We start from the raw sequence: 22067 nt of genomic DNA, 5'->3' as shown, positions 1-22067 counted from the left end.
GATACTTTGAAGTATCGGACGGTATCGCTCAACTCTAGTGGTAATCAATCATATATACATACAAATAATTACAAAAATACACAGTTTATAATGTTAAATAGTATAGAGTTACCACAAGAAAATATAATTTGTGTAAATCATGTGTAGATATAAAAATTCAGGCAAATGTCAAATGTTCAAAAACAGCAAAAAGCAGAGATGCTTACCTGCCCAGACCTCCCAACAAATGCACTCAGGGTGAGTGCGCCCATATAGTTAGGATGGGGGCAACACAGGTGCAAGAATACCGATGAGACAACCGCTCACAACCTACCAATGTATGGAGGGGCGGTTGCTTGGTATATTAATGCACAATGAAGACTTGTATGTGGCGCTGCTCACACAATGGGAATGCACAGCATCCAGGCTAACAGCCTATTAGTTACGCCCATACTATTAGATCAGGCGGGCTGCCTTGCGCCATCCAAACGCATCCCATGTGAACAGACACCACAGTTTACAAGACTGAATGGGCCCAACTGCACCCTGAAAAATAAAGTGCAAAAAACACATATAAAAAATATGAGAGGTATTAGTTAATATTTTGGCCAAAATATGTAAGCAAGTAACCCACGTCATGCGTTGGCCTAAAAAAGTGTCAAAGGACTCACAAAAATTGCTTCTTCTACTTCCACCACTGCTGCTGCTGCTGCTAATATTTTGGCGTTGAAGAATTGATGGTCCGGAGGTTGGAAGTCAACAACCGCGATTCGAACTGTGTGCTTCACTGCTGTCTTAGGGAAAAGCTCTCTTAAGGTTGTGTAAAAGCGTGTTTCAATACTCCAGCATTCGCTGTTCCCTTTCTAGGGCAGGGATCATGTAGCAAAATTTGGTTTTATAACGTGGATCTAATAAAGTGGCAACCCAGCAGTCAGCATTATTCCTAATCATAACTATACAGGCATCATGTTGCAGATAGTGTAGCAAGAAGGCGCTCATATGTAGGGCTCTACCATGAGGTCCAAGCCCATGCTGTGTTGGTGACTGAGTAACAATGAGGCTCGTTTCCTCCGTCCCATCCCACCAACCACGAATAACAGAGAGGGGAGTATTATCCTCTTCATCTGACAGTTACTCGCCCATCACCTCTTTCTCCTCCATTTGTTCCTCGGATCTTGCACCTTCCATAACAGCTTGTCTGTTATCACCCCCCCCTCGATCACAGTAATCCACCCTCCCTTGGCACCCACCTGTGTTGCGACAGTCTTGAACTTAGAGACAGTATTATCCCTTCTGCATCCTCCTCTGCTTCCTCCTCTTCTTCTGGGACCACCATCTCTTCCCGCAGGCTATTCAATGTCTTCTCCAGCATATAGATGACCAGAATAGTGATGCTGATGATGGAGGCATCAGTGATAACTATCTCAGTAGCCATTTTTAAACTGTGCAGAAGGGTGCAGAAGTACTTAATCTGTGCGCACTCTGTAAATGTGACATGCGCCAGGTCCATACGGCGTTGGCCCAGGCTATATGACATGACATACTGTGTCAGGACTTGTTGCTGCTGCCACAGTCGCTCCATCGTGCAGAGTGGAATTCCACTGCAAGTCGATGAGGAGAGGGGTGTGAATGGCAGAAATGAGAACACAGCTTACGTGCCTTCTTGAGCAGTTCACCCAGGCAAGAATAGTGGTGGAGAATACGCTATACCGCCAAGTTGAGGACATGAGCCATGCAAGGCACGTGTGTGGGCTTGCCTTGCCGTAGGGCCGCCACCAAGTTTGCACCCTTATCACCTTCCCTGCATGCAGGTTCAGCGGAGACAGCCATTGATCAAACTGAGCCTGGAGAACTGTCCACAACTCTTCAGCTGTATGACTGCAATCTCCAAGACATATCAATTTTAAGACTGCCTGATTGCAGAGAGCCCTGGCTGTGCAGTACGGAGGTGGTGGGGATCTGCTCCGCACTTGGAACGCGTGTCTCATTAAGGCAGGGGTTGAGGGCACAGGTGGAGGCCCTAAAAGTGATAGAGGAGGCAAAAGCAGTGGAGGAAGTGTTAAATGTAGAGGTTTGTCCTGCAAGCCTTGGGGATTCCAAGACTTGTGGAGCAGTACCTGTCCCCACAGCCAGTAGAGTCACCCAGTGCCCAGTCAGCGAGATGTAACCCCCTTGGCCATGCTTACTCATCCAAGTGTCTGTGATGACACACTCCCCATGCACACTAGACTGTATAATCTCTAGACTATAATCTAGACTATACTGACTAGATGTTTCTTATCAAAAACAACCACAAAGGCACTATAAGCCGACGGTAATCCGAAGAGAACAGGAGAAGGAAGAGGGGTACCCACGGGATGCAGCGGCAGCAGGCACCGAGCCTGAAAAGACCCCCCCAGCGCAAGACGTTGCCGCTATGCCAATCTAAGGTGGGCTCGTGGAGCCCAGCCAAGGGAGACCGAGTAGGATTGGATGGGAAAGACCTGCCAAGACATAAAACATAATTTTCTCCTTGTACAGGGCTCCTACCTGCAACTCTACCTCATGAGTGACATGGGTAACTGTCTCTAGCAGGGGTCGACCATCTACGGAAGTGAGACTTTGAGGGTTCTCTAAGGGCCTCACAGGAACAGAAAATTTGTTGACCTCCTCAAGCCTAATAAAATTTCCGGCAGCACCCGAGTCCACATAGGCCACCAGAGAAGCCCGCTTCCCATCAACATACAAGAGGACAGACAAAGTGAGGGGTAGAGAGGTAACACAAACACCCAGGAAGGCCTCTCTTACCTGGCCTAGGCGGAGGAGTTTTCTGGACGGTCAGGACAAGTTTGGAGCAAATGGGAGCCGCTACCGCAGTAGAAACAAAGACTCTGTAGGGTTCTCTCCCTACGACGCTGGTCAGAGAGCTTCAGGCGGTCCACCTGCATAGGTTAGGGAGCAGAGGCAGAGAAGAGGATCCTGGGTCGGGAACTGGGTGGTCTGCAAAGAGAAGATAAAGGACGAGAAACCCTTCTCTCCCTGGCCCGTTCCTGAAACTGGAGATCTATCCGTGTGGCCAGGGAAATCAAATCCTCCAGAGCTGTAGGGGTATCACGACCAGCGAGCTCATCTTTAATATGACTCGAGAGACCTCGCCAGAAAGCGTCCACCAATGCCTCGTTATTCCAACCTAAGTCAGCGGACAGGGTCCTGAACTGTATGGCGTACTGGCCCACGGTTAGGGAACCTTGGCAGAGGCTAAACAAAGCCTCAGTGGTGGAGGCTAATCGACCCAGTTCGTCAAAAACCCGACGGAAAGTGTCCATAAATACAGATAACTGGGAAACCACAGGGTCATCACGCTCCCAGAGGGGATTGACCCAAGCCAGAGCGTCCCCCTCTAGGTGAGAGATGATGAAGGCCACTTTGGCTCGGTCTGTGGGGTACTGCTGGGGCAATAATTCAAAATGAAGACGGCACTGATTTAGAAAACCCCGGCATAATTTGGCGTCACCGCTATACCGGGGTGGTTTGGCCAACTGCGGAGGAGGATGGGAACCCGCAGCAGGAGGAGCAGAGGCGGCCGACTGCAAGGCAAGCAACCGACCGTCTACTGAAGCCATATAGCTGAGGATATGTGACTGGGTATCACGCTGCTGCGCCAATTCTTGCTGTAAGCCAGCCAACTGGGCAGCGTTACCATGGTCAGAGGATTGGAGAGCGGAAAGACGCGAGTCCATAGTTTTCATAAAGGACATCAACGCATCTGGTTTTCCTGAAGGAAAACCAAATCTTTTTGGGCAGCCGTGGCTCCAGCGGGATCAGCAACCTGTTACGGTTGCAGTAGCAAGAGGAATGCAGAGACAACCCGGAAGTGGACCCTCTGGGTCACGGCTCCAGAGCCCCTAAGGGCGAGCGTCCAGGTGAGAACCACCCCCTATACAGGGAGTGTTAGGGGTACACCCCCAGGGGATAGAACCGCGACAGCCGGAACCAAAGGGACGACTGGGCTTAGACAGGAGAGGAGGCACAGGCGAATCCGTACAGGGAGCCCAGGGGAACACAGAGGCCATGGAGAACAGGCAGAGCGCAGGACCGGAGCGCAGCGGGTGGCAATAGCTGGAGGCTGCAAAAGCAGAAGTACTGATAAAACACAAAACGGGAGGATGGAAGGAGCAGGACAGGGAAGGAGTAAGGACCAACAGAGGGTACCGTATAGCAAGAGTGCAGAGGGAGAGCTGTCGGAGGCAGCGCAGGTGGAGGCAAAGGGAGAGGGAACTGAAGATACAGCACACAGCGAAGGCAGAGGCAAGAATAGAGGTACTTAAGACCAGGGACACTGCACAGACAGAGGCAGGGTAGAAGGGGCCTGTAACACAGAGAACGCTGCTATGAGACAGCGTCACCGCATTAGTAGAACAGGCGTCTTACCTGTCCAGACGCCGGGCATAAGTAGCACTGGGTGCCGCCATGTTGGAGGCGGGGCCAGCGTGTCATACTACCCAGGGGGCTGCGCACCAGGAGGGAGGCAGTGCGCAGGCGCCCGACGCCGAGGGAGCCGGAGGCCGGGCGTGGGGACATGTCAGGAAGCGCGTGCAACAAGGTAAGTGGAACCCGGGGCCGTGACAGCCACCTTCAATCCCTTCATGGACGTCACTGTTGAATGATAAATTCATTGTTATTTTTTCTTTTTCACTTACCTGGGATGACAGTCCAGTATTGCTGAGTCTCTCGGATGGGCTCTGCTTACAGAAATCAATCTTTTAACAAACTCTCCTCTTCTTCATAGTCCTGGTTTGTACACTACATGATCTGGATGTTAGGAATAATTTTCTCCCTCCAGTTGAAAAGCTGCAAGGGAGATAAGATTTGGTCTGAATATGTCCTCTGGTGGCTAGCCCGAGCTACAAAACGTTTCACGGGGCATCCTAAATCATCACATACACATTTGTCATGACCTGTGGCAAAAAAGGGCAATTCAGCTTCCACTCCAAAATCTTTCTTGTGATGGCAGGCATTTATAAAGTTTTCTTATGTTTGTACTGTGCAGAAGAGGCATCCGGGAAGTAGTAGACCTTGTTCAAACTTGGCAGGATGTCAGTTTTTATCACTGAAATCATTTGTTGGGGGAACAGATGAACAGCTATGAATCATAAAGTAAGCACTCAGATATTATAAGTGCACTGTTGTATTTTACTTCTGACTGCAATGCCGGGTCCGGTTTTCCCCCCATTGACTTGCATTAGCGCCGGATCGGGCCGGATGGCCATGCGTTTCACCCGGTTTTCGCTGGATCCGGCAATGTGTCGCAATTCGGCGTCTGTAAAAAACGGCTACTGTAACGTTTTTTGTCTTTTTCACACAATGAAAGCCTATGAGCGCCGCAATGCGCCGGATCCGGTTTTTTGGGTCTGAGCATGCTCAGTAGCTCTGCCCACAAGACACATATATAAAAGCATGACAGTGGGACCCTCAGCCACACCCAACATGCCACCCAAGACAGCAACCAGGCGCAGGAGATGGCAGGAGACCACTGCAGCACCATCAGCACCACCACCACCCCAAATGGAGCAGCAAAGGGAACATGCTGAACAGCGGGAGGGGAGTCCAGCAGCAGATGAGAGACTGTAATTATCAAATCCCCCATTCCTCAAAACTAGGGCCATGGAATATCAAGATATTCATTGGCCCTTTGTTTTTCTTTATTCAACAGCCGCCCAAGAGATGCAGCAGCAGCAGTGGCAGCACTGGCAGCAGCAACAGCACCACCCACAGCCATGGAGTCTGGCCAGCAAGAGGACAGCACATCTTCTTCTGGGAGCCCTCCCTCGCATCGTCAGCATTTGACGGTAAGTTTTTATTTCCAAAATCCATCATCTCTGTAATATATGTCTATTCATTGCCTTTTATTTCAAAACAGGAATCACAAGCTGAAGAGGAGCTCTCAGAAGAAGAAGGAAGGGGTGGACAGACACCTGTCGTGGGCTCACAATTGGTAAGTTTTTTGCATCAAACGCAGAAACACAACATCACACTACACACAACACATAGAAAACAATGTTCTGCAGACCACACACAGCAAACAAATGCCAACATCCAAAGACATAACATTTTTTTCTTTTCTTCTCTAGTCTTCCCAATCTGGTGCTCGGCCAAGAGGTCCTCGCAGTGCCTCCCAGGGTCGTCGGCGACAGCAACGCGGCGGTCATCAGCGTGTAATTATAATATTTAAGTGAAATTTTGGTACACTTTTTATTTCATGTCTTAAGTGTGGTGACTAATTTTGCTATTTTTCTCTTTTACTTTAACAGCCTTCACAGCGTGCTCCCGACTCAGACGGTGAGGATGGAGGAATTGATGTTGACAACCTCATCGATCTCGTCAGAGAAAGGGAGCCGCTATGGAATATGGCTGACCGCCGCCACGCTGACCTGATTGTTACCCGACGACTCTGGGAGGAAATCTGTTCGCTCCTTGTGGGCCGCTGGGAGGACCTCGAAGCTCGGGCCCAGATTAAAGAGCGTAAGTATATACAGTACCGGTTGCTTGATGTAAACCAGTGTTTCCCGAACTCCAGTCCTCGTGGTCCCCACGGATCATGTGTTCAGGATTTCTATTTACTATGGAAATCCTGAAAACATGACCCCTGGGGACCATGAGGACTGGAGTTTGGGAAACACTGATGTTGTATACTAACCACTTTGTCCTTTCTCGTTTCAGGGGACAGAATTGTGAAGCGGTGGCGGTCTGTGAGGGATCGTTTCAAGAAGGAGTTCAATAAAGAGATGCGGGCCCCGAGTGGATCTGGAGGACGCAGGAGCAAGTACAAGTACGCACGAGCCCTGTCGTTCCTCCGGGAAACAATGGTCACTAGAAGGTAAATATTACACACCACATGTGAAAAAAAAATGTTTAGATGTAACTTTTTTTTTTCAGCCAGAGCCATACCATGTCACTATATTAATTGTTTTTTTTTCTCTTTATTCCACAGCACGGTAAGCAGCACTCGGGAGCCTGCACGATTGGACCCTTCTGAGGCGATCCCTGAGGAGACCGGCACCGAGGGACACTTCGACCGCCCCGGTACATCTGCACCTTCCCAGCCTTCCCACACATTCGACCCATCTGTCCCATCCACCAGCACAGGAGCATCGTGGCCGCCTACATTACATGAAGCTGCTGGTGAGGAGATCGCTTTCCCTTTACCCCACCCTTCTGCCCCTGCCACCTCTAGTACACCTGCGGGTACTGGGCGGCAGCGGCAGAGGGGTCAGGAAAAGACTTATGCGCCAGAGTTCTTGCATCTGAATGCATCTTTCCAGAACTGTCTAAAAGTCTTGTCAGAGCAAATCTCCGCAGGCTTTCAGCAGATCAACTCCAGCATTCTGGAGGTGAAGACACTTCTGCAAACCATGCACTCAGAAGCAAGATCTTCGCCAAACCACACCTTTTTCAGGTCTGTTGTGGAGCGCATGGAAACGCTCTCTCCTACCCAGCAGATGCATGTAATGCATTCGTGCCACGGTGCTCTCCAGCACGTTACCTCCCAACCTCCTCCTCCCACCCCAGTAGTTCCTCCACCTGCACCCCCTCCAGCCACTTTCCATCCTCCCCCTCCTATTACATACCAGCCACCTCCCCAGTACCAGCAACCTCCCCAGTACCAGCAACCTCCCCAGTACCAGCAACCTCCCCAGTACCAGACATCTCCCCACTTCCAGCAACCTGCCCCGTACCAAACTCCTTCCCCGTACCAAACTCCTTCCCCATACAACTTTCCATCAACATCATCTGCTCCTACAGTCCCTGCCCAACCCTCCACTCCACTGCCCACCACTTCTTCTGCCTCCCACATGTCCAACCATTCTGTAGCTTTTTCCACACCATCACCTCTAACTGTTCCTTCCCCACCACGATCCCAGTCCTCTCTCCACACTCCCAGTGTCGAAGTGTCCTGCAGCCCCTCCAGCAGTATTTCCACCCCACACTACACAGATTTATAATGTGTTTTTTAATAAAAATGGTCATTTGGTTTAAAACCTTTATTAAAAAAGTTTTTTGCACTTTAAAAACATTTTACAAAAAAAAAATATTTTAAATAAAAGTTAAATTATCGTTTCACAATGGTTGTCTGTCATTTCTTTCTGCGGCGAAATATGTTTAAAAAAAAGGTTAAATATAGGGTATTTAAAAGGTAAAAAGGTATTCAAAACCAGGTATATAACTGTGGGTAAATTTTAGCTTTTTGCCACAGTTGTGTTCCTGGTTGTGTTTGAAGCAAAGTATTTCACCTAAAAAGTTGTGTTTATTGTTGGTGATTTCCTAACAATGTACACGACTTTTGTTAAAAGGTGAAATACTTTGCATAAAACACAACCAGGTACACACCTGTGGCCTAAAGGTAAAAATAGTAAGACCAGGACAAGATAGCCAACTTTGGTTGGCAAAGGTATATACTGTTGGTACAGAAGGTACACAAGTTTGGTTGGGCACAAATCTTTCACACTCTGTCATCCTGCCAGTGTACTCTGCCTTGAGGTGACATAAAGTATAGTGCAAAATTGTCCCTCATTACTGAAACCGTCACAGAACTTCTAGTGGTAATGTCATGGTAATCTTGCAAGGTGGTTTCTTCAGAGGTGTCCTCAATGGAAATGGGTTCCTTGCAGATAACAAAATTGTGGAGTACCACGCAAGCTTTGATCACCTCGTCCACAGTTTCTGTCTTGAGGTTGATCGCAGTCAATAGGACCCGCCATTTGGCTGTCAGAATACCAAAGGTACATTCAACCATTCTTCTTGCTCTTGTGAGGCGGTAATTAAAAATGCGTTTTGGTCTTGTCAATTCTCTGCTAGAGTACGGTTTCAAAAGGTGTTCTGACAGCTGGAAGGCTTCATCCCCTACACAGACAAATGGCATAGGTGGACCAGATGTTTGCGGCAGCGGTCTAGGTGGTGGGAACTGGAAGGTGTTTCCATACAGTTTACGCCCCATGGCAGACAGTTTGAAAACTTGAGAGTCATTGGAGCGGCCATAGGCCCCAATATCAACAGCAATAAATTTGTATTCCGCGTCAGCGATGGCCATGAGGACAATTGAAAAATATTTCTTGTAATTGAAATATTCCGATCCCGATCCGGCTGGCTTTACAATGCGGATATGTTTCCCGTCCACAGCGCCCAAGCAGTTGGGAAACTGACATATCTGTTGAAACTTTTCTGAAATTTCAATCCACCTCTCTGTTGTGGGCTCTGGTAAAAACTCTTCAGCTAAGGAGTCCCACAGTGCACGGCATGTGTACTTCACTATTCCAGATATGGTGGAAATCCCGAGTCTGTACTGGAAATGCAGTGACGAAAGGGATTCTCCAGTTGCAAGAAATCTGTGGGGAATTAAAAAACAATCAATTAGTTTTAAATCACAGCATTACATACCAAAACTGAGCTATAACACTTGGAGATACAAACTACCACCAACAAGATTGCAGTGAAAGTGTGCTCTGATGCGATCACATCCAATAAATGTGGCTTACCTTAAAGTCACCATCAGATGCTCTGCGGGTGAAACAGAGAAGCGGCAATAGGTGTCCGCTTTTCTTATGAGGTGTGCAATGCGCTCCACCAAGTAATCAAAATTCTCCATTTTCATCCGAACATATCCAAAAAATTTATCCGGGTTTCGTCGAAGGTCCATGCAGAGTGTAGAATAGACCCCACGCGTCATTCTCTTGGCTGTGATGGGGTGGATCCACAAACGTCGTCTACGATGCCTGATGCGCTGCTGTCTCGCTCTCTCCTTCTCCAGAACAATCACCCTCAAACGATTCGCCTCCGCTATAAAATCCGCCAAATTCTTCAAAATATTTCCAATGACAAAATCCATCTTCGCCAGTAACTTACTCTTCTCTCCAACCTGCACTTTCTCCTCTACAACCTGTCAAAGAAGGGCTGTAGGAACATGCTATATATAGTTTTCCAGTAGCCAATCCCGTTCGGAAGGCCACAAGGGTCAATTTTAAAAACCGGATACGGCGTAATCCGTCAAAAAACGGATCGAAAACCGGATGAACCGGATGAGACGGATCCGGTTTTGTCTGTCATGAACAAAACGGATCCGGCAGAAAACCGGATCCGGCACATCAGGTTTTACAAAACATTTGCCGGATCCAGCATTCCGGCACGACGCCGGATCGCGCCTGACGCCGAAAACCTGATGTGTGAAAGTAGCCTAAGGGGGTCTGTGACCGAACCTGGGGATATACGGGTGTATACAGTATACACAGAGGGGTCTGCGACTGAAGCTGGGGTATACTGGTGCATACAGCGTACACAGTGGGCTGTTACTTAAGCTGAGGGTATACACAGAGGGGTCTGTGACCGAAGCTAGGGGAATACGGGTGTACACAGTATACACAGAGGGGTCTGTGACCGAAGCTAGGGGAATACGGGTGTATACAGTGTACACAGGAATCTGCAACTGAAGATGGGAGATTACAGGTGTATACAGTGTACACAGAGTGGTCTGCGACTGAACTTGCGGGTATGTGGGTGTATACAGCATACACGGGGGGCTGATACCGAAGCTGGGGGTAGGCGGGTGTGTACAGCCTACAAACAGGGGTCTGTGACAGAAGCTGGGGGATTACAGGTGTATACAGCGTACATGGAGGTGTCTATGACTGAAGCTGGGGGTATACGGGTTTATACAGTGCACAGTGAGGGGTCTGCGACCGAAGCTGGGGGTATACGGGTGCATACAGTGTACACAAGAGTCTGTGACTGAAGCTGGGGGAATACAGGTGTATATAGAGTACACACAGGGGTCCGCTCCGTACACCTCGTACACACACGGCTCTGCTCCGTACACCTTGTACACACACGGCTCCGCTTCGTACACCTCGTACACACACGGCTCCGCTCTGTACACCTCGTACACACGCGGCTCCGCTCCGTACACCTCGTACACACACGGCTCCGCTCCGTACACCTCGTACACACGCGGCTCCGCTCCGTACACCTCGTACACACAGGGCTCAGCTCCGTACACCTCGTACACACCTGGCTCCGCTCCGTACACCTCGTACACACGCGGCTCCGCTCCTTACACCTCGTACACACGCGGCTCCACTCCGCACACCTCGTACACATGCGGCTCCGATCCGTACACCTCGTACACACGCGGCTCCGCTCCTTACACCTCGTACACACGCGGCTCCGCACACCTCGTACACGCGGCTCCGCTCCGTACACCTCGTACACACACGGATCCGCTCCGTACACCTCGTACACACAGGGCTCCGCTCCGTACACCTCGTACACACCCGTCTCCGCTCCGTACACCTCGTACACACGCGGCTCCACTCCGTACACCTTGTACACACACGGCTCCGCTCCGTACACCTCATACACATGGCTCCGCTCCGTACACCTCGTATACACACGGCTCCGCTCCGTACACCATGTATACACATGGCTCCGCTCCGTACACCTCGTACACACACGGCTCCGCTCCGTACACCTCGTACACACACGGCTCCGCTCCGTACACCTCGTACACACGCGGCTCCGCTCCGTACACCTCGTACACAAGCGGCTCCGCTCCGTACACCTCGTACACACGCGGCTCCGCTCCGTACACCTCGTACACACACGGCTCCGCTCCGTACACCTCGTACACACGGCTCCGCTCCGTACACCTCGTATACACACGGCTCCGCTCCGTACACCTCGTACACACACGGCTCCGCTCCGTACACCTCGTATACACACGGCTCCGCTCCGTACACCTCGTACACACGGCTCCGCTCCGTACACCTCGTACACACACGGCTCCGCTCCGTACACCTCGTACAGACACGCCTCCGCTCCGTACACCTCGTACACACACGGCTCCGCTCCGTACACCTCGTACACACACGGCTCCGCTCCGTACACCTCGTATACACACGGCTCCGCTCCGTACACCTCGTATACACACGGCTCCGCTCCGTACACCTCGTACACGCACGGCACCGCTCCGTACACCTCGTACACGCACGGCTCCGCTCCGTAAACACGCGGCTCCGCTCCGTACACCTCGTACACACACGGCTCCGCTCCGTACACCTCGTACACACACGGCTCTGCTCCGTACACCTCGTAAACACACGGCTCCGCTCCGTACACCTCGTACACACACGGCTCCGCCCCGTACACCTCGTACACACGCGGCTCCGCTCCGTACACCTCGTACACACGCGGCTCCGCTCCGTACACCTCGTACACACCCGGCTCCGCTCCGTACACCTCGTACACACAGGGCACCGCTACGTACACCTCGTACACACACGGCTCCGCTCCGTACACCTCGTAAACACACGGCTCCGCTCCGTACACCTCGTACACACGCGGCTCCGCTCCGTACACCTCGTACACACGCGGCTCCGCTCCGTACACCTCGTACACACGGCTCTGCTCAGTACACCTCGTACACACACGGCTCCGCTCCGTACACCTCGTGCACACGCGGCTCCGCTCCGTACACCTCGTACACACGCGGCTCCGCTCCTTACACCTCGTACACACGCGGCTCCGCTCCGCACACCTCGTACACACGCGGCTCCGATTCGTACACCTCGTACACACACGGCTCCGCTCCTTACACCTCGTACACACGCGGCTCCGCTCCGCACACCTCGTACACACGCGGCTCCGCTCCGTACACCTCGTACACACACGGATCCGCTCCGTACACCTCGTACACACAGGGCTCCGCTCCGTACACCTCGTACACACCCGTCTCCGCTCCGTACACCTCGTACACACGCGGCTCCGCTCCGTACACCTTGTACACACACGGCTCCGCTCCGTACACCTCGTACACATGGCTCCGCTCCGTACACCTCGTATACACACGGCTCCGCTCCGTACACCATGTATACACATGGCTCCGCTCCGTACACCTCGTACACACACGGCTCCGCTCCGTACACCTCGTACACACACGGCTCCGCTCCGTACACCTCATAAAGACACGCCTCCGCTCCGTACACCTCGTACACACACGGCTCCGCTCCGTATACTTCGTACACACACGGCTCCGCTCCGTACACCTCGTATACACACGGCTCCGCTCCGTACACCTCGTACACACACGGCTCCGCTCCGTACACCTCGTACACACACGGCACCGCTCTGTACACCTCGTACACGCACCGCAATGCTCCGTACACCTCGTACACGCACGGCTCCGCTCCGTACACACGCGGCTCCGCTCCGTACACCTCGTACACACACGGCTCCGCTCCCTACACCTCGTACTCACACGGCTCCGCTCTGTACACCTCGTACACACACGGCTCCGCTCCGTACACCTCGTACACACCCGGCTCCGCTCCGTACACCTCGTACCCACAGGACACCGCGCCGTACACCTCGTACACACGCGGCTCCGCTCTGTACACCTCGTACACACGCGGCTCCGCTCCGTACACCTCGTACACACAGGGCTCCGCTCCGTACACCTCATACACACGCGGCTCCCCTCCGTACACCTCGTACACACACGGCTCCACTCCGTACACCTCGTACACACACGCCTCCGCTCCGTACACCTCGTACACACACAGCTCCGCTCCGTACACCTCGTACACACAGGGCTCCGCTCCGTACACCTCGTACACACGCGGCTCAGCTCCGTACACCTCGTACACACGCGGCTCCGCTCCGTACACCTCGTACACACGCGGCTCCGCTCCGTACACCTCGTACACACACGGATCCGCTCCGTACACCTCGTACACACACGGCTCCGCTCCGTACACCTCTTATATACACGGCTCCGCTCCGTACACCTCGTACACACACGGCTCCGCTCCGTACACCTCGTACACACGCGGCTCCGCTCCGTACACCTCGTACACACACGGCTCCGCTCCGTACACCTCGTACACACGGCTCCGCTCCGTACACCTCGTATACACACGGCTCCGCTCCGTACACCTCGTACACACACGGCTCCGCTCCGTACACCTCGTATACACACGGCTCCGCTCCGTACACCTCGTACACACGGCTCCGCTCCATACACCTCGTACACACACGGCTCCGCTCCGTACACCTCGTACAGACACGCCTCCGCTCCGTACACCTCGTACACACACGGCTCCGCTACGTACACCTCGTACACACACGGCTCCGCTGCGTACACCTCGTATACACACGGCTCCGCTCCGTACACCTCGTACACACACGGCACCGCTCCGTACACCTCGTACACGCACGGCACCGCTCCGTACACCTCGTACACGCACGGCTCCGCTCCGTAAACACGCGGCTCCGCTCCGTACACCTCGTACACACACGGCTCCGCTCCGTACACCTCGTACACAAACGGCTCCGCTCCGTACACCTCGTACACACACGGCTCCGCTCCGTACACCTCGTACACACACGGCTCCGCTCCGTACACCTCGTACACACGCGGCTCCGCTCCGTACACCTCGTACACACGTGGCTCCGCTCCGTACACCTCGTACACACCCGGCTCCGCTCCGTACACCTCGTACACACAGGGCACCGCTCCGTACACCTCGTACACACACGGCTCCGCTCCGTACACCTCATACACACACGGCTCCGCTCCGTACACCTCGTACACACGCGGCTCCGCTCCGTACACCTCGTACACACGGCTCCGCTCAGTACACCTCGTACACACACGGCTCCGCTCCGTACACCTCGTGCACACACGGCTCCGCTCCGTACACCTCATACACACACGGCTCCGCTCCGTACACCTCGTACACACACGGCTCCGCTCCGTACACCTCGTACACACGCGGCTCCGCTCCGTACACCTCGTACACACGGCTCTGCTCAGTACACCTCGTACACACACGGCTCCGCTCCGTACACCTCGTACACACACGGCTCCGCTCCGTACACCTCGTACACACGCGGCTCCGTACACCTCGTACACACCCGGCTCCGCTCCATACACCTCGTACACACAGGGCACCGCTACGTACACCTCGTACACACACGGCTCCGCTCCGTACACCTCGTACACACACGGCTCCGCTCCGTACACCTCGTACACACGCGGCTCCGCTCCGTATACCTCGTACACATGGCTCTGCTCAGTACACCTCGTACACACACGGCTCCGCTCCGTACACTTCGTGCACACACGGCTCCGCTCCGTACACCTCATACACACACGGCTCCACTCCGTACACCTCGTGCACACACGGCTCCGCTTCGTACACCTCGTACACACAGGGCACCGCTACGTACACCTCGTACACACACGGCTCCGCTCCGTACACCTCGTACACACACGGCTCCGCTCCGTACACCTCGTACACACAGGGCACCGCTACGTACACCTCGTACACACACGGCTCCGCTCCGTACACCTCGTACACACACGGCTCCGCTCCGTACACCTCGTGCACACACGGCTCCGCTCCGTACACCTCGTACACACCCGGCTCCGCTCCGTATACCTCGTACATACATGGCTCCGCTCCGTACACCTCGTACACACACGGCTCCGCTCCGTACACCTCGTACACACCCGGCTCCGCTCCGTACACCTCGTACACACCCGGCTCCGCTCCGTATACCTCGTACATACATGGCTCCGCTCCGTACACCTCGTACACACGCGGCTCCGCTCCGTACACCTCGTACACACCCGGCTCCGCTCCGTACACCTCGTACACACAGGGCACCGCTACGTACACCTCGTACACACACGGCTCCGCTCCGTACACCTCGTACACACGCGGCTCCGCTCCGTACACCTCGTACACACGCGGCTCCGCTCCGTACACCTCGTACACACGGCTCCGCTCAGTACACCTCGTACACACACGGCTCCGCTCCGTACACCTCGTGCACACACGGCTCCGCTCCGTACACCTCATACACACACGGCTCCGCTCCGTACACCTCGTACACACACGGCTCCGCTCCGTACACCTCGTACACACGCGGCTCCGCTCCGTACACCTCGTACACACGGCTCTGCTCAGTACACCTCGTACACACACGGCTCCGCTCCGTACACCTCGTACACACACGGCTCCGCTCCGTACACCTCGTACACACGCGGCTCCGTACACCTCGTACACACCCGGCTCCGCTCCGTACACCTCGTACACACAGGGCACCGCTACGTACACCTCGTACACACACGGCTCCGCTCCGTACACCTCGTACACACACGGCTCCGCTCCGTACACCTCGTACACACGCGGCTCCGCTCCGTATACCTCGTACACATGGCTCTGCTCAGTACACCTCGTACACACACGGCTCCGCTCCGTACACTTCGTGCACACACGGCTCCGCTCCGTACACCTCATACACACACGGCTCCACTCCGTACACCTCGTGCACACACGGCTCCGCTTCGTACACCTCGTACACACAGGGCACCGCTACGTACACCTCGTACACACGCGGCTCCGCTCCGTATACCTCGTACACATGGCTCTGCTCAGTACACCTCGTACACACACGGCTCCGCTCCGTACACTTCGTGCACACACGGCTCCGCTCCGTACACCTCGTGCACACACGGCTCCGCTCCGTACACTTCGTGCACACACGGCTCCGCTCCGTACACCTCGTGCACACACGGCTCCGCTCCGTATACCTCGTACACATGGCTCTGCTCAGTACACCTCGTACACACACGGCTCCGCTCCGTACACTTCGTGCACACACGGCTCCGCTCCGTACACCTCGTACACACACGGCTCCACTCCGTACACTTCGTGCACACACGGCTCCGCTCCGTACACCTCGTGCACACACGGCTCCGCTTCGTACACCTCGTACACACAGGGCACCGCTACGTACACCTCGTACTCACACGGCTCCGCTCCGTACACCTCGTACATACAGGGCTCTGCTCCGTACACCTCGCACACACGCGGCTCCGCTCCGTACACCTCATACACACAGGGCACCTCTACGTACACCTCGTACACACACGGCTCCGCTCCGTACACCTCGTACATACAGGGCTCTGCTCCATACACCTCGTACACACCCGGCTCCGCTCCGTACACCTCGTACACACAGGGCACCTCTACGTACACCTCGTACACACACGGCTCCGCTCCGTACACCTCGTACACACACGGCTCCGCTCCGTACACCTCGTACACACACGGCTCCGCTCCGTACACTTCGTGCACACACGGCTCCGCTCCGTACACCTCGTGCACACACGGCTCCGCTCCGTACACTTCGTGCACACACGGCTCCGCTCCGTACACCTCGTGCACACACGGCTCCGCTCCGTATACCTCGTACACATGGCTCTGCTCAGTACACCTCGTACACACACGGCTGCGCTCCGTACACTTCGTGCACACACGGCTCCGCTCCGTACACCTCGTACACACACGGCTCCACTCCGTACACCTCGTACACACAGGGCACCGCTACGTACACCTCGTACTCACACGGCTCCGCTCCGTACACCTCGTACATACAGGGCTCTGCTCCGTACACCTCGCACACACGCGGCTCCGCTCCGTACACCTCATACACACAGGGCACCTCTACGTACACCTCGCACACACACGGCTCCGCTCCGTACACCTCGTACATACAGGGCTCTGCTCCGTACACCTCGTACACACCCGGCTCCGCTCCGTACACCTCGTACACACAGGGCACCTCTACGTTCACCTCGTACACACACGGCTCCGCTCCGTACACCTTGTACATACAGGGCTCTGCTCCGTACACCTCGTACACACACGGCTCCGCTCCGTACACTTCGTGCACACACGGCTCCGCTCCGTACACCTCGTGCACACACGGCTCCGCTCCGTACACTTCGTGCACACACGGCTCCGCTCCGTACACCTCGTGCACACACGGCTCCGCTCCGTATACCTCGTACACATGGCTCTGCTCAGTACACCTCGTACACACACGGCTCCGCTCCGTACACTTCGTGCACACACGGCTCCGCTCCGTACACCTCGTACACACACGGCTCCACTCCGTACACTTCGTGCACACACGGCTCCGCTCCGTACACCTCGTACACACAGGGCACCGCTACGTACACCTCGTACTCACACGGCTCCGCTCCGTACACCTCGTACATACAGGGCTCTGCTCCGTACACCTCGCACACACGCGGCTCCGCTCCGTACACCTCATACACACAGGGCACCTCTACGTACACCTCGCACACACACGGCTCCGCTCCGTACACCTCGTACATACAGGGCTCTGCTCCGTACACCTTGTACACACACGGCTCCGCTCCGTACACCTCGTACACACACGGCTCCTCTCCGTACACCTCGTACACACAGGGCACCTCTACGTACACCTCGTACACACACGGCTCCGCTCCGTACACCTTGTACACATACGGCTCTGCCACATCCACCCTGTAAACCCCTCCTGACCCCACACAGAAACTTCCCCTCATCTGGCACCATGACAACCAGCACAGCAGAGTCCTGCACACACTGAGGCCCCTGATCATGTGACCCCTGACTCCTCCCCTTCTGTGACCTCATCACAGGTCCTGTGCGCACAGAGCAGCTGTAGAAATCTCCGGCCTCGGGGGTCTCACCAGACTTCGCTCTTTTCTTGCAGGGGCCGCAGTGGATTTCATCCTGGATCCATAGAGCTGAATAGAGGAGCGATGTTCCTTCACTCTGATGGGAATTGATGGTGACGTTTGTCCAACGTCCACATTACCGAGTAAATCCCCCCAGGACTGCAGCCGGTAAAGACCCCGATATCCACAGGTGTCCCCTCTAATTGGGGGAAAGGGATAGAAAAGCCTCTTATCCCGAGGGGAAACCCTGTACATGGAGACATCGGCCTCAGATCTCTCCTGTCCTGTTCTTCCAGAAAAGCCTCAAACTCCTGTGTGTGACTCAGAGCTGAGATCTAACGTGAGAGAAGATTCCAGTGCGGGGAAGACGGGAAACCTTCATATAGACGGCCGGTGGGGATGGAGGCAGTGACCGACTCTGGCCACATCTGTCTCTAGAGCCGCAGTAGAAGATGAAGATGTCGTCCTCATCATGAAGGAGTTATTTCTCATGTCGCGTGTAATGAATATCTCCTGCACGACGGTTGGGTATTCGAGATCCCTTTTGGGTTTTACCCCCCTTTCCCAAAACTACCCTCAGCCCGTAATTCCCCCCATCTGAATACCATAGAACCGCCACAAAAATGACTCAACACCGTATTTGGATAAATTGGCCACAGCAGCCATTTATTAAAACATTTAACATAACAGTTCCTTTAAACGTTATTGAAAAAGGGGGCGGTCCTCGAAGGCCCCAAATTGTAATCGCCTCAGGTTCCAGTCCCGTAATAATAAACTTGGCCTCCAGGTTGAGTCCTGCCTGTAGCCAGTAGGCACCAGCTCAGAGACAATAAGAGACTCACCCCCGGCCATTATCCGTCATGAATTCCCAGTGATCCAATATTTCTACGTAATCCAACCAACGGGGAGTCCAGGACCTTAGAGATCCCCCCCCTTCCAAGCCGCCAATTACTATCACCACCAACCTCGAGGACCACCTCCCCCATGCCACGCTGCTATGACAAGTTATACATAAATGTTAGTAGTAACATAGATGAGATTACTATGAATTAACTGCATATCGATGCCATTTTCAAGGGCGGGTGGGTGTGAGGTTGTGTTCTCTGTGATAGGGGAACCTAAAATGGTTGCCCTACAAAATGCCTACCCCCTTTTTTTGTATACACCTTAACCCCGCCTTCTACCCCTCAGCCCTATCAGATATCCACATTCAAATTCCTTAACCCTTACTAGCCTGTCCCTCTTAACAAATATCCTACCCTATAGTCCCTCTCAACCCCGTCATGCTGTCCTCCCTTTTATGGCCTGTGGCCCCCCAGTACGGCCTCACTGTATTGCTAATGCCGATTCCAGTGTCGGTAATGAGACGAGAATTAGCGTTATGGAAGATGAGTCTATGAGGAACGTGTTCAGCTGCCGACTCCGAGGAGGAAACTGCTTGTTGTCTGTGGCCTAAATATATAGGTTTTATTAGTAGATGTCAGGGGAAAAAACTAAACCCTGTAAGATAATAAATCTCCTCATATGTGTAGAAAAATATATATATATATCTTCTTGCACGGTTGAGAATCAAAAAGTAAAAGCAATGTTGAGGATAAAATAAATCTTGTTTTTAATTGTTCATTCAAAAAGTGATTACAAAAATGAAGAAAAGTAAGTTCATGACATGCAATAATTATTTGAAGAGAAAACGAGCATTGTTCTTACATATAGTCTTGAGCAGCTGTCTGGGTGTTCGAGAGTCTCAAGGGATATGAGATCTCCTGAAGAAGAGTTAGGCCGGCTTTATATACTATTCTGACCTATAAACTACAACCACATATGGTGGCTTGCCACTATGTTCATAAGTTCTTCCATATTAAGTGAACCGTAGTTATTTTAACAATATGCATACAGTTATTTATGCATTACCTTAGTCTGAGATATTTAAGCCTAAAGTCTGAGATCTTTAGAACCATTCATTATCTCTAAATAGTCACATTTTGACAGCTTTGACTATCTTGACCTATACATTTGACAAGAGAGACAGCTGTGTGAGCCAAGGAATCCAGAATAGCTCAGTCACACTCTAACCAGAGCCTCTGCTAGCTGGACTAGACTCTGTATATTTTTTTATTATAGAAATACTGATATTTTACAGTCCCCCCTGATTATGATTTGAGAAATATCATAATCAATCCTAACTCATTCTCTCACCATTCGTATCACATTCATTCTTTATTCTGAAAACCTTGTATCACATCTGCCCTGAATGTCATCTGAATTTTCAAACCTATTGTAAAAACAAAAATTAGATCAGAGAGTTATATTTTTTCGTTTTAACATCTCTCTTAAAATATCATCTTCCTTTTTCATTTCTACCTTTATATTCTTATAAATTCTCCTAATTTTACACATAATAATTATTTGATATATTATACACAGCAAAACTATGATAAATAAAATAACGATCGGATTAGACAATACATTTCCTGCTGCCATTTTCGCTGAAGACTGTGACCAACTAGTTACAGATTTTCCTAAATTTCTCCACCAAGATGAGCCTGACATACTCGTCCATTCATGTTCAATATCATTTAGATTACCTTGTTCATGTCTAAATACAATTTCAGCTTCTTTTAATTGTTTTGTCAGCAGATTTAATAAACCCTTGTCTTTCTTTATCTCATTTGTCCACAAATCCCAAGGGAATTTATTGACTTGTGACAAATTGAACTGGATCGGAAGGATTTTCAGACGTCTTGAGCCTATTGACGTAATATTAATACTTCCTTCCTTCTTTGTGAGAGTTTTAACATTTCCCTCAATACAATATAAACCCATTGTCAGATTTTCGACATGTACACAAGATGAGAAGAATGCAGAAACTGCTTCTCTTCCTGACATGACTTGGAAACAAGTTTTGTTAGCGCTTACTGGTGTCACCAAGTCATGTATCGTGTGGACATTCTCAACTCTGGCATGACAAGAAGTATGATTATGGAAACATGAATGATAAATGACTTTATCCTGTCCAGGTAGGCACATTACCTTGGAAACAAAATTTAAGCATGACGAAATGTCTAATTGTTCAATGTTTGTACCATCAAATGCAAAATCTGTGTACTGTAATTGATAATATAACAATTGTGTAGGGCTGACAGGAATTCCCAGAACACCTATAGGAACCAGGGTTTCTTCTCTTCCTGACACTGGAATCAGTGATGTTCCTACACAAATGTTCTGTTCACATCCTAACCACTTATTTACCCACAAATCTGTATGGTTTAACGCAAAGTTATATTCTATGGGCAAATTTCTTATTAGCCCTAAAGGGGTAATTCCACTTTGTAAGGCTTGTGCAATCATTTTCAGATTGGTGGAATATTCAATCTGAATTTCTAGACATGTTTTGGCCACTTGAGATTCCTGTTCACTTTCCATTAAAGCTAAAGTAGCATCTTGAAGATGTGATACAGAAGATCCCAATACAGTAGCAGTGTTCAAAACCATCTTTTCAAGGACTTGATTCAAACTTTTCTGA

The sequence above is a fragment of the Dendrobates tinctorius genome, unplaced genomic scaffold (genome assembly GCF_039654945.1).
Source record: "Dendrobates tinctorius isolate UK_male_01 unplaced genomic scaffold, ASM3965494v1 ptg000322l, whole genome shotgun sequence".
Taxonomy (NCBI): domain Eukaryota; kingdom Metazoa; phylum Chordata; class Amphibia; order Anura; family Dendrobatidae; genus Dendrobates; species Dendrobates tinctorius.
This window is presented reverse-complemented; position numbering follows the sequence as displayed.